The sequence below is a fragment of the Prionailurus bengalensis genome, chromosome B3 (assembly GCF_016509475.1).
Source record: "Prionailurus bengalensis isolate Pbe53 chromosome B3, Fcat_Pben_1.1_paternal_pri, whole genome shotgun sequence".
NCBI lineage: Eukaryota > Metazoa > Chordata > Mammalia > Carnivora > Felidae > Prionailurus > Prionailurus bengalensis.
Window position 1 is genome coordinate 11785973 of NC_057355.1, and position 10160 is coordinate 11796132.

Below are 10160 nucleotides of genomic sequence, written 5' to 3' on the forward strand. Positions count from 1 at the left end.
CTCACCAACCGTCCATCAGGGAGGATGGGGAGGGGGCCTGCTGGATATCACTACAACCCTTCCCACTGAGCCCAGTGCCCCTCAGTACCCAACCTTAGGGATCTGCTTCTCCTATGTCTTCCTTTGAAAGACCACTGCCCTTGACTCTCAATACAGCAGCCATTCTCTCCTTCCCCTCATTTCATCTCCGCACAGGGCATCTTCATCTGCTTCAGACCTAGTGGGGCTATAGGCATGGAGTTCATGCACTGACCCATGAGCATCCTGGTTGCTTCAGATTCAAATCATCCCCCTCCCGTGCTCACAGCAGCGGCACCCACAGTCATTTGCCAAGAAGTCGCAAGATTCAATGCATCATTTTCCAATCCAAAGACCCAAAGACGTATTAGACACAGGCTTGTCTTTGGATAAAAATTCCACTTGGCAGAGAGTAGCATCGGTCATCACTGAGGATGGGGGAAGGAAGGGGGTGGCATTGAAGTCGGTCTGTGGTCAGCGCTGAGCCCTTGATCTCGACTGGCCAGGGATGTTCTCATCAGAGAAAAAATGCTATGACATGACATGGATGCTTGAAAAGGACAGCATCTAGGCAAGGGACAGAGGCCCGAGCAGAAGACAAGAGCCCTTTACAGCATGTGCCACGCCACAGAAGACCTTCCAGATGCAGCTGGAGAATGTGTGAAGGAGAGTGGAGAAAAGGAACGTGAAAAAGATCACTGGAGCAACACTATGGTGAGTCTTCTGAAGCTGAGCTAAAGAGATAGGACTTTATTCTGTTGGCAGCGGGAAGTCAGTGGAGATTTTTGGCATAAGAGTTGGTTGCTCCTGCTAAGGAGGTTTGAGAAAAATGGCTCTGGCGAGGTGCATGGGACGGATCGGTGGAAGGAAGGGTCGGAAGGTGGAGAGACTGTGGTGGGTTTACCGGTGACCTTTGAAAATCCATGTCTACCCAGAACCTCAGAATGTGACCTTATTTGGAAATAGGGTCTTTGCAAATGTAATTAGTTAAGGTGAGATCCTACTGGATTGGGGTGGGCCCTAAAACCCAGTGACTTTTGTCCTTATAAGGAGAGGACACACAAAGACACATACAGAGAGGAAAACACCATATGAAGACAGAGGCAGAGGCTGGAGTGATATATCTACAAGACAAGGAAAGCCACAGGTTGCCAGCAACGACCAGAAGCGAGGAGAGGGACATGGAACAGATTCTCCCTCAGAGCCTCCAGAAGGAGCCAACTCTGCTGATGCCCTGACTTCTGGCTTCTGACTCACAGAACTGTGAGACAATACATTGCTGTTGTTTTAAGTCACCTGGTTTGTGGTAATTGGGTAACAGCGGCCCTAAACCCCGCATGCAGACAATACAGAATCTAGGTGGAGTGTGGGCTCTCTGGAAATGATGCCTGACACACACAAAAACAGGGCCTTGGGGGGGAAGAAGAAGATATATCTATACATATATATCCAATTCATGGATAATCCAGGAATTATCCATGAGAATAACCAGGAAATGAGCAAGCTGCAGCAACAAAATACAACTCCAAATTTACAGGGAGTGAGGATTCCCATTCCAACTCTCTGGGCTGTCAATTTCAAGGGAGTTGACAGTCCTTGAAGGAGCTCAGGGGTGGGGAGTAGAGGCTAAATATGGCCTCAGAAACTTGGAAGTCAAGCTGGACGCGAGGCGGGGGCAACCTCCAGCGATCCTAACCCAGAGACAAGTAACTACAGACTGTAAACCAAACGATTTTCTTTCTTTCTCTTTTGGGGAAACACACACACACACACACACACACACTAAATAGTCTGGAGAAAGGCCTGGTGTCTGCTGTATGCAAAACAACCAGAGAGAAGCAGCTCCCCTTGGGGGCAGCATGGGAGAAGCAGGGACTTTCCAGAGGGTCCCTAAGGAAGGGTGAATGCGAAAGGAAACACAGCCCATCCGACACCCAGTGCCGACCTTGCAAGCCCGGGAATGTATGAATGAGGGTGAGGCAGATTTTCTCCGTGCTCGCTCCAGCTGGGTGCGTGTCTCTAACAGCCCTTTGCCTCTCTTCCCCAATCGGGAATCATGCAGCCTTGCATCTGGGAGCACAAGGCCACATGCAGTCACCCCAAGGCAAAGTCAACGGAGAGGCGGACTCTGCTCACCCAAGAACATGCACCCCGCTCCGTGCTGTTCCTGGAACCCCGCCCCGGATGCTGTCAGCAAAGAACCCACAGGATTGCCTCTTGAAAGAAGAACAAAAACCAGCCCAGACCATATACCAGTTGTCCCTGGACCTCACCCACAAATTCTTCCAGGTCTCTGGAGGCCCTCCTGCTCCTCATGGCCAGGGCGGGGGTTCTAGAAATGAAGAAGGGCCTTGTCCCTGGGCTTGGTGCTCACTGACAAGCCAGCCAGCTCACTCCTCAGCTCAATCTTCTCTGCCCTCCCGCCAGGTCAGCCCTTTCCAGGCTCAGAACTGCCTTTGCAACACCTGGTCCCCTATCGTCCCCCATGGTGCCATTTGTTTCTCCCAAAATGCAACTCACAGTGACGGTTAGAGGCCCTCACGGGCACCTTTAAAAAAAACAAAACAAAACAAAACAAAACACTGAGTTGGCACAGGTGGAGGAAGTGAGTTTTAATAACACAGGTGGAGGGGCAGGTGGGGATAGAGAGACTCTCATGCTCTGCGGAGGGGAACGCCAATGGACGTTGATTTCCTTTGAGGGAAAACCTGGTATTGAAAGTTTTCTGTAGTTGTCATTCTACCTTCTGACCCTGAACTCCCACTGTTGGAAATGTAGTCTAGGAAGACAAGGTATGTGCACAACGATTTAGCTAGAAGAAGACTTACTATAGCCTGATGTATAATAGCAAAATAAAACTAAGTCACGTCTAAATATCTAAGATGAGAAGTTGTTTAAATAAGTTTTTGAAAGACACATGCATTGGAATAGTATCTAATCACCATATTGGACGAAAGAAGGAAATACCAGTTGCCTCCAAGGCCAACTCGGTAGCTCAGGGCAGGCAACTTCTCACCGAATCAATCCTCTTTTGTAAGTGTTGAGGTTTGATCCATTTGGACCATTTAGGTAGATAGATAAAATTTTAAAGGATGTTTTGGAGGAATAGTAGCTCAGACAGAGGAAGTTATACAAGAGATAGTGAAAAAGGAATGTCGCAAAATAAGAAATGTGCTGCACGACACCCATTTCTACTAAAAACAAAACAAAACAAAAAAAAAACTACAGCAACAAAGTCTGGAAGGCAAGGACTGCAAGGTTTAACAGCGTATATTGCCAATGGATGGGATTAACGGGTGATTTTCATTTTGATTTTTTTGCCTCCTTATATGCATTTCCCAGCTTTTCTGTAAGGAACGCGCAATCTTTGTAGGGATGGGGGAAGCAATGAAAGTTACTGTTAATGTTTGAAAAGTGCTTCAACCATGAGTCTTGCCCTTTCTCTCCTTCCTGTCCTGGCCAAGCTTCTAGAAAGAATAGACAGACTCTCTGTCTTCTATTTCCTCACCCCTTGCCTCACCCAACTCCACCCACAAAAATTGCCTCCTCCGTCTCCTCCCTTACTCCCCAGAAATCTGGTTTCCGCTTCTACCTGTCCCCCAGAAGTACTCCCCAGAAATGTCCCGCCTCCATTGCCAAATCCACTGGATGTTTCCAGCCCTCCTCTCACTGGCCTCCATGCTGTATTTGTGTTCAGTGGACTTAACATTAATTTAGTACCTACCGTGTGTCAGGCACAGTGTTAGGCAGGCACTGGAGGGAGATATCAACCCTGAAGCCTCAGGTCAGTGACCCCAGAGTTCCTGCACTTGCTGGTGGAACAGAATGCCCAAGTGGGTACAGGAGGGACAGCCCACCCAGTCGTGCCCTCTGGATTCTCCAGCAAGCTGTCCTCTCCCCCATTCCCAGCCCCTACCCCTGTCTGGCTCCTACCCCTGTCCCTTACACATCTGTCCCCATGGATTTCTCCTCTCCACTGCTCCTCTCACCCTCCCAGCTGCCTCACTCCTATTATGGAAGGGTCTTGAGTGCTGATGCCCAACATCAGCCTGGCCCAGCTACATTCCCTTCCATTGCCCCTGAGGCCACAAGACACCTTGTCACCCAACTCTGTTCCTTTCTTAGTTTGATGGCTTCTCCCCAGGGCCACCCCTACACATACAATCATCTACCTCCTCCAGTCAAGCCCTACCCCCCCTTCCCCCACTGAGATCTGTCTCTTCATACTGCAGCTAAAGAGTTTCATCCAAAACACCCCCTCGCTCTCTTGCTCCTCACCAGTCTGAGAGATAAGACCCCTGCCCCCTCATTCCCACTCCACATCCACCCCTACTTGTTTCCTGGATACTCAGGCCCCCATTTTCTCAACCCTTGCTCTGTCACACCTCTATACCTCGACCCAAGCTGGGTGCCCCCGTCCCTTGGATCTTCTCACAACCCACTCCAGCCTGGCTAAGTCCTTTCTTCATCAGGATTCAGCTCAGCCTCCCTCTCTGTTCCAGAACCTTCTCAGGAACGCCCCGCCCTGGGTGGGCGGCTCTCCTCTATGGTTCTGTCATAATCCAAGAAGAGTGCTCACTTCATTATATGGAGATGACTCACACACTTGTGCCTTTCTCCCAAATCAACGGTCAGCTCCCCTGCCCCCAGGACAGCCAGCGTGAATAACCGCTGTATTTTCAGCTCTTAACACAATGCCTGGCTGAAGTAGGCATGTCATGAGTTGAACTGGCGGCTGCTATCATCACAGAAGGAAACCAGCAGAAAGCTGGCCACAAATGATGGAGCTATTTCTTAAGTCTGAAAGCACCCAAGGAGAAGCCATTCGCAAAACTTCCTTTTCCTATGTTGTAACCAAGGTAACCCAGATACCCCAGTGATGAGCCCCTGGCTGGAGGAGGAGGCCATCAGGAGAAGGGGGCATCGTGTCCCACAGATGACTCAGGTTGTGTCCCTCCACCTGCTGTTCACCCCAGCCCAGCAAGGAGACCCTCCCTGCCCAGGCCAGGCCACCCTGAGGGCACCACTCCTCTCCCCAGGGGCACAAGGTTGATCTGAAGGCTTTTGTCCCGTAGAAGATTGGGGCCCTGAGCCCTCCAGCAGGAGACCCCCCACCCCGCCCCGCCAAAGGCACCCATATCTAACACGGAGGTGAAGGGGAGCAGAGGACCAGGAGAGCCACGCGTTCTGAATCTCACCCACAAACGACCTCAAATCATAGAATGTGAATCTATGGTCTATGGATCTATGGAATCATTCTCTCCAAATGAGGGTCCTCCTAGCCATTGTATTTTTATAAGTGTTTAGCAGCATTTTTTTTATTAAGCATCTAAATAGAATATACCACCTACAATTTTTTGTACCAATTCTGGCATTTTTCTTCTTTTTTCAAATATTCAAGGTACTCAAAAAATGGAAAAGGCCAGGCCTCTGTCCATCTCTAAAATGCCCTCTCAGTGCTGACACACAGGGCAGGTGGCAATTCTGAGGAGTTCGAGTGTCAGAGGCAAGACCGGCCTCTTCTCCAGACCCTCCCAGCCCCTGCCCACCCTCCAGCCTCTGCACACACTTGGTGAGTCACAGGGACAACAGAGCATGGCAGCCTGTGAGGAGGCAGGGCTCCCAGGGGAAGGGGACACCTCCACCTTGGGGGTACTGGTTTCCTCTGTCGCCCTGAGAAGGGAGAAAGGTTATTAAATTCAGCACATAAATCCCCATACAGCCCTGCCCCATCGCTGAGCTGAATGCACTTGGCCGGGTGCCTGCTGGGAAAGATACACACAAGAGCCCAGGGAGGACAGGAGAGGGGCCATACGAGGGGGCCAAAGTCTCCCAGGCCCCAAAAACCTCATCTGCTGGGCCTGGCAAGTCCACTACATCAAGTTTTTCTTCAGCTAAGGCAGAGAGAGCCCCTGGAAAACCATCATCAGGCAGTGACAAGAGGGTGTCATATGCAGCCCTGACTGGCCCAAAACCCATGCTGGGAATTAAGTTCATAATTGAATCATTTATCACAAGTTCACTGGGCATTTCCAGCATGCTCGCTGCTGGGTCCCCACTCGAAGATCTGGACCGCGTCCTTGAGGCATGATAGTCCAGCCCACTTGGCTGCAGAACCGGGACACCAACTGCTGAGAATTTTAGCGAGAGAAGATTCCAACGGCAGTTGAAGGCAACGGTCAAGAGCAGCCCCAGAAAGGCAGAATGCACAGTCCTGGGAGGGGTGCTAAGCAGGGACAGGCCCCTTGAGGGCCTGCGGGAGAAGGCTGATGGGAGGGAGGAAGGATGAGCAGAGATCCCAGCTGGCACCTGCAGCAAGGAGAAATGTGACGAGCTCTGGGAGGAGGAGGAGCGGGCTCTGTTATCAGATGGCTTAAAGGCAAACTCTGCCAACCTCTGTTGTGTCCATTTGACACAGCCACTGTGCTAACTGGCTGTTTCTCAGCCCAAAAGGCAGAGGGATCCCAGCTGCCTGTAGGGCCCAACTATCGGTGGGTGCTATGAATCACGATCAAGCTTGTCCCGAACATGCAACCATTTGACAGACACAAATCAGCAATGGCACGTTCAGAGTTGCTGGCCAATGACAAACCTGAGCAGGGGATACGCAGAAGAGATGTCTGTGAGCCGGCATACTGCCCTCTGTCCATCAGATGGTGTCCATGATGATGCCACCCGAACCCATAAAGGGCTGCCAAACATTCCTGGTTCAAGGTGCCCTCGGTGTCTCAGTGATGCTTTGCAGTACCCCCAGGCTAAAAGATACACCTGATGGCCCCATTAATAGGTACTTACGTCCAAACTACTTGCTAGCATGGCACCTGGCAAATGTCCCTGTGTTCACTTTGAACATTTTAAAAATATTCTGTGGCACTCTTGTGAGTTCGCTGCCATGCCCTGGGACACCTGGGCGCAGAATTGACACAAACCCTGGATTAAGAGTCCTGCAGTACTTAACTACCTGCTAACAGAGTAAGAGACGGTAGGCGTGTGTGGTCTCAAATTGTTGTAAAATCTTATTTTGCAAAAGGTCACTCTGTCGCCCGTGTGGTTTCTGAGTGAGTTTCCTTTCTCCAACCACCTTCTAATACTAAGTCTTCTTGGGAACCTTTGCCTGTAAAGGGTAGTTTCGTTGACTCAAGTCCACACAGTGGAAGTTGGAAGATGTTTCCAAGGGCCTCAGGAAGGGTTTTCACTCACACGGAAGTTCAATCTGCAACGTGCATCCCATTTGAAAGCAACAATGGCAGTGAAATCCCATTTCAGGCGGTTGGATTCCCAAACTCATCCAAGCTGGCATTGCCTTCACATCCATTGTGTGCCTCTGTTTGTACCCAGACAAGTTCAGGAACCTTCTAGAGGGTGGACGTTCTGGCCTCCGGCCTCTGTGGGTCCCCTCCCCACCCTGCCCCAGGCACAACGCTAGCCAACAGGGGCTCTCCAAAGTGCTTGTGGAAATAGTCGTGGGACATGGCCACTAATGAACAGCCACTGCCACCTCAGGGTGTCCCCGGGGATGGTGGAGATGACAATAACAAGCTAAGTGCCTTCCAGACAGCCTCCGCTGTCTCACGTGGGCTCAGTAATGAATCCGAGGCGGGTAGGATCCTTTATCGGTACTCCCAAATGGGAGCAAACAGAAGCTGCAATCTTCTGGAAGCCCAGACCTGGAAAGTAGCATAGACTAGACCCAACCCCCAAATCCACAGCTCCTCTTAGCCCAGATCATTTTTCTACCCTCTATGTGGTGCACTGAAAGCCAGGGGCGTGGGTAGCCCTGGGCAGCAGGGAAGAGGGGCGCACGAAGGAACAAGGGAGGAGGGGGGAAATGAGAGATGGTTCTCTCTCAGCGGAGAAATAAAAGGGGTTTTGAAGGAAGCAAAGAGCAGCGCACACTCTAAGCTTCGAAAGCCAAAGCTTTAATTTCACACCGGAATCCCAATTTCCTTTATTTTTGCATGCTGCCCACATCCTGGGCACTGACAACTTTGACCCACCCTCTTCCGCATCTCCACAGTGATTAGCAAGCACAAATAATTCGGAAATCTTTGGTAAAAAATCATCCCAATGAAATTAAGCATGTAATCTATATTCAGGGCAGTGTGCTAGATTCTACATAATTTTTTCCTTAGTAAAACATGCCACCTCTCTCTGTAGCATTCTTACCACCCAGATTCAGGGATGCTCGACACAGGACATCCTCCTAGCCGTGCCATCACCCCTAGCAACCACTCAGGGCATCGTGTGTGTGTGTGTGTGTGTGTGTGTGTGCGCATGCACACACACACATACACATTCAAATATTTTCTCCTCTCAGTGTTCCGGATGCTAGTCTCTAATTCTTAGTAATTTGCAAAGCATTCCTGTAGTGAATGATCAAAGTTTGACACACTTTTGTCTTTCTCCAATGCAGCTCACAGCTAGCAGAGGGAGCGCTCTAACTGAGGAGTCTGGTGGGACCTGCTCCCTCCCCAGACCCTTGTGCTCTCACTCATGGTCTCCCCATGGGGCCCTTTGGGACTGATCTGCCAGGACAAAGGTCTCCAGCCCTGGGGCCTCCCAACTCTTCCATATCTTGGATGTCATGCCTTTAGCTAAGGCAAGGGCCTGTCCCTGCCCAGCCCCTAAGCTCAAATAAGCACCAGGGCCCTGAAGGCTGCTGACACATGCTGACAAACTCCTGTTTTCCCATTCTGCCTCACCATCACCCAGTTCTTCCAGGCTCTCTTTTTCCAGTCCGTACATCTCAGAAGCTAACATGAACAACCACAGTAAGGGAGAGCTGAGGGATCTGGCTACGACTAGAGACACACTCAGAGGCCTCCACTTTATCCTTGTATTTTGCCAGTTTCACTATGATATGTCGTGCAGAAGATCGATTCAAGTTACGTCTGAAGGGAGTTCTCTGTGCCTCTTGGATTTCAATGCCTTTTTCCTTCCCCAGTTCAGGGAAGTTCTCAGCTATAATTTCTTCAAGTACCCCTTCAGCACCTTTCCCTCTCTCTTCCTCCTCTGGGATACCAATTATGCGTATATTATTTCTTTTTAGTGTATCACTTAGTTCTCTAATTTTCCCCTCATACTCCTGGATTTTTTTATCTTTTTCTCAGCTTTCTCTTTTTCCATAACTTTATCTTCTAGTTCACCTATTCTCTTCTCTGCCTCTTCAATCCGAGCCGTGGTGGTTTCCATTTTGTTTTGCATTTCATTTAAAGCGTTTTTCAGCTACTCGTGACTGTTCCTTAGTCCCTTGATCTCTGTAGCAAGAGATTCTCTGCTGTCCTCTATACTGTTTTCAAGCCCAGCGATTAATTTTATGACTATTATTCTAAATTCACTTTCTGTTATATTATTTAAATCTTTTTGATCAGTTCATTAGCTGTTGTTATTTCCTGGAGATTCTTCTGAGGGGAATTCTTCCGCTTGGTCATTTTGGATAGTCCCTGAAGTGGTGAGGACCTGCAGGGCACTTCCCCTGTGCTGTGGTGTATAACTGGAGTTGGTGGGCGGGGCCGCAGTCCGACCTGATGTCTGCCCCCAGCCCACCGCTGGGGCCACAGTCAGACTGGTGTGTGCCTTCTCTTCCCCTCTCCTAGGGGTGGGATTCACTGTGGGGTGGCGTGGCCCATCTGGGCTACTTGCACACTGCCAGGCTTGTGATGCTGGGGATCTGGCGTATTAGCTGGGGTGGGTAGGCAAGGTGCACGGGGGCAGGAGGGGCAGGCTTAGCTCACTTCTCCTTAGGTGATCCACTTCAGGAGGGGCCCTGTGGCAGCAGGAGGGAGTCAGATCCGCTGCCTGAGGTTTGGCTCCGCAGAAGCACAGAGTTGGGTGTTTGCGCGGAGCGAGCAAGTTCCCTGGCAGGAACCGGTTCCCTTTGGGATTTCGGCTGGGGGATGGGCGGGGGAGATGGCGCTGGCGAGCGCCTTTGTTCCCCACCAAACTGAGCTCTATCGTCCGGGGGCTCAGCAGCTCTCCCTCCCTTTGTCCTCCAGCCTTCCCGCTTTCCAAGCAGAGCTGTTCACTTATGACCTCCCAGACGCTAAGTCACGCTTGCTGTCGGAACACAGTCCGCCCGGCCCCTCCGCTTTTGCCAGCCAGACTCGGGGGCTCTGCTTGGCCGGCGAGCCGCCCCTCCGCCC

At 50.7% G+C, this 10160-nt stretch overlaps 1 long non-coding RNA gene across 1 annotated transcript; it reads right to left on the reverse strand.

The window, feature by feature from the left end:
- Positions 1-2605: 2605 nt before the first annotated feature.
- LOC122468268 lies at positions 2606-5584 on the reverse strand. Its single transcript, XR_006293179.1, has 2 exons — positions 4412-5584; positions 2606-2797 (listed from the first exon to the last, which is right to left on the reverse strand). It is a non-coding gene; the product is annotated as an uncharacterized LOC122468268 (long non-coding RNA).
- Positions 5585-10160: the final 4576 nt, after the last annotated feature.